The sequence below is a fragment of the Maylandia zebra genome, linkage group LG19 (genome assembly GCF_041146795.1).
Source record: "Maylandia zebra isolate NMK-2024a linkage group LG19, Mzebra_GT3a, whole genome shotgun sequence".
NCBI classification, from domain to species: Eukaryota; Metazoa; Chordata; class Actinopteri; order Cichliformes; family Cichlidae; genus Maylandia; species Maylandia zebra.
The window spans coordinates 21,537,383-21,541,528 of NC_135185.1; positions in this window are offsets into that span (position 1 = coordinate 21,537,383).

Consider the following 4,146-nt stretch of genomic DNA (forward strand, 5'->3'; position numbering starts at 1 on the left):
AGTGCACTGGCAGCTGTGCCCGAGAATAGGCATGTAAACCATGTAGGCCTGACACCAGTTGTTTTGACTGAGAGCACTGAGGCACTGACTTATTGTGCAACACAAGGCAGAGTCTTTTGGCCAGCTATAATGCCAAAATCCCTGCTGTAAACTCACCCTCCCAGTCTAAATCGATCATTTCCAGGATGAAGTTTGGAAACATTTTCCACAGAAAGTTAATCATGTTAGAAAATGTTGATGCAACCAGCAAAACCCATCAAGTTTTTTAAAATGAATTTTTTTTAATTTAATGACATGTTTCATATGTCTATGCAGTTTACAATCAAAATAAAGGTATTCACATGCAGTGTGAACCCCGTATCAGTCCAAAACAACAGCAGAAGTTTATTAGTATGGACTGTGAAGCATGATGTCATCCGTTGGTTAGTGAAGCCCTGTTGTGAAGCCTCGTTGACCTGCCCTGAAGCATCATCCTTTTGGTCACTAATGGGACCATAATTTATAAAGCAAACATCATGTTGAATTTATTAAGACTTGAAAATAGCAGCGGAGACTATAAACTCATCAGTAGAGTATTTGCTGAGGTCATAGATGAAGTGAGCATTAGAGACGTTTTCATATAAACTTCTATAAATCTGACTTGTTTTTGCAACCACAGTATCCCCAGTAGCCCTCACCTCCCTGAGGGCCATTAGACAGAAAGCAGGTTTAAGGAACTTCTTCAGTGGCTTCTCTTTATAGATCTGGAAGCTGAACACATCTTTCATATGGGTTTTAGCCATGCAAGCAGTATGATCAAGCCAGTGCCTGTCAGCTGGTAGGTCCAGTATTCAGACCCAGACTGAAATACTGAAGTACTTTGCAAAAGTAACCCTAATTTCTTTATATTTTTCTTGGACAAAATGGGTGCAGTAATTTATTAAATTATGTGCAAACATACATGTAAATACAGTATATAAGGTAAAAACAGCTTGTACAACAGCCTGAACTCTCTTGGGCAAGCTTTCTAGTAATTTCTTCAGGAATAGTTCTCCGGGTTTCTTGAAGGACATCCAAATCTGCTCTTTGGATATTGGCTGCCTTTTGTTGCATTCTCTACATTTGTGTCCATAATTCCATCAACTGTGAGAAGCTCTCCAATGCCTCTGGCTAAAATGCAAACACAAAACACTCCACTGTGCATCTACACTTGTGTACAGATGGCTGTAGACACTCATCATTATATCTCTCTCCTGACCACCTCCATACATACTGACAGTGGTTTCAGCCAAAATTTTCAAATGTGGATTCATCACAAAAGACCAGTTGCTACAGATTTCCCTGTGTTAGTGTAATTTGGCGCTCCTCAGCCCTTTCTCTCTGTTTTTTTCCTTAAGAATTGCTTCTTGACAGCCACCTTTCAAGTGAGCTTGTTTCTGATGAGGCTCCATTGAACAGTGGATGGATCACCTGAAGGCCCAGAAGCATCTCTCAGGTCCTGTGTCAGGTCTTTGCTAGATTATTTACTGTTTCTCAAGGAGATGAATTTCAGATACTGTTAATTTGTTGTAGAGAGGATTTTAGGCCTATCACTTCTCTTCTTTTATCCTCAACTTGTCCAGATTACAGTTTGCTAAGACATGCAAAGTTTTCAGATAATAGTTCTTTGGGAATCACCTAGTTTGTGGAAAAACACTATTGTATGCATAGCAAACTGTGTTATCTTTTTCATGGATTAAACTAAAGAAATGGAAACAATTCCTGTCTTTTTATGATAGACTTCTAATAACAAAGGGCTTAAAAATATATTTTTATAATTCTTAAGATTCTTTGCCAAGTTGTCTGTTACATGTAGACACAACACTGGTTCATCCCTTGATTTAAGTGTCTTTTTATACTTTAAGGATTCATAGGTAAGTGCCAACAAACAAAGAATCATTTCTGTGAAAATGGTCAGACTGAAGGAAAAGGAATAAAGAGCAATCAACGTCCAAAGAAAGACTTTGAAATACCTTCAGAAATGGAGAACTATAGTCCAAGACCACATATAAAAGATAAAGAAGTGAGGGGTTGACTCAAGACTTTTGCACAGTGCTGTATCTCTTTGATGGATATCTCCATGACAGTGTTGTAATAAAAATGAAGATCATTTACGCTTTAAAACAGCCCCACCATCAGGTCATCTCTACACACTGTATTCTTCAATATTTAAGTGAACAAATACTCAACTTTACCTTCAACATCAGCTTAACTTAGAACTGCTAGAAACAGTTACGACATGAAGTTGGTGCTCGCTAAAAATAACTAAATAAACACATGTTGTTACTGTGCCTCATATCTCTGTCCACTTTTTGCAACATCATCAGCTGAGAAGATTTTTGTGGTTATTTGTGTGCAATCTCGGTCTCTGTCCGAATATGTCTTCATGCATGCCCTCTGTATTTACTACATCAGTCAGCGGACGAAGCAGGGCGTGTCTCACCACTGCATGCTTGTTACATTAACAAACCAACTTTAAAATAAAATATGCCACAGATCCATTTTTGGCCATATTTTAATTCGATCTTTTTATTGTTGCTGTTTTGTTATTACACTGAGCGACTTGAAACTGAACTGCTGCCGCTGCTTAGTATCAGATGCTGTGTAAATGTAAAAGGAAGCTTGCTACTAATGATTTTTTTATTTGGGTATAACATGCAGCATTTGAAATGCACAGACAGACAGAGAGACACTATAAAACGTTCCAGATGGAGATATGCAAAGTCCATGAGTAGAAACCGATCTTCCCACCAGGGCCACTAGTCTGGCTTTCTGATTAGGCCCCATTTGTTTTCAGACTACACTGCTGATTAAAGCCGCTTGAATCTGAACTACTTCTGACATTTGAGGGAATCCTTCTGAGGTTTAAGGAAATAAGACCAGGACTCTGAAGGGGATGCAAGACCTGAGCCTACTTGTATTTCGTTGGTGTGTTTTCAGCTACTCCCAAATGATCCCCTAACAATTCTTTTACTGCCTAGATAATTATTCACTACAGTGGCAAAGCACCACACATTGGTTTAACAACTTTTGATTCCAGTAAAGCCCAGCCTGCAAGCTTTGCCAATAAACATACAAACTGTAATTAGGCTACTTAAAACCTCAAATTTGGACTTTTTAGTGCTCACACATGGTGGTCTTTAAATTCTTGATATCAGCTGTAATATACAAGCTGCTTTTAAAATGTTATTTTAAAAGTAAAAGGTACTTCACAACAAAAATGCAAGGATATCAGAACAAAGGTTACCAAAAAGCAAGTTTGAAAAGACGAGTTTGTCACATTTAGTTATCAGCTTTGTGCTCTTGCTGCACAGCCAGCGGCTGCTGAACACATGAGGTCAAGGACCTCAAGTTCACTGATGTGTGCCGCTGCTCGGAGCTCTTAAAGTTAAAAACATAATCCTGAAGTGGACTCTGAAGTTACTGGGGAGCCAGTGCAGCTGGGTCAGCAAGGGCGTGACCAACAAGTCTTGGAGCAGCATTCAGATAATTCTGCAGATGTTCCAGGGAAGTTTTGTAATGTGATGAAATTAAGTGAGGAAGATAAATTTCCAACGCCAAGCATGACATAAGAAATTCAACTTGGCAATATTTCTTAAGTGAAGAAAGCTAAAGTGAACCAGAGATTTAACGTTAACAACCAAAGTGATCAATCTTCCTGATAGAAGATATAGCAGAAGTGGCAAGAGGACCTAGAGCTTTCATTAACTTTGACACAAATCTGTTAGGCGCACAAACAAGGATTGTTGTCAGCCATTCAACTGTTAGTTGAGTCTAAGCAACTATGTTAGATCTGTAGCTTAGAAACATTTTGTAACTAAATAGAGATATATAACTGAATGTCATCAACATACCAGTGATAAGAAATGTCCTTGAAAATGTTCAAAGTGTACTGAAGAGGGTGCAGATATAACAAAAACAGTAAAGGCCCCAAAAGTGAACCTTGTGGCAGGTCAGGTCCAACATCAACAAACCTGAACAGTAGTATTTGCTGCCATACTTCTCCTACTTCTCAAACGTTTCTTTAAAGTAAGAGATAAATTCTGATTAATTCTCAAACATTTTTACATGAAATATGTTTGATAATCGACAGGCTAAACTGAGGGAGAAAAGGCAGGCATGCTTTTT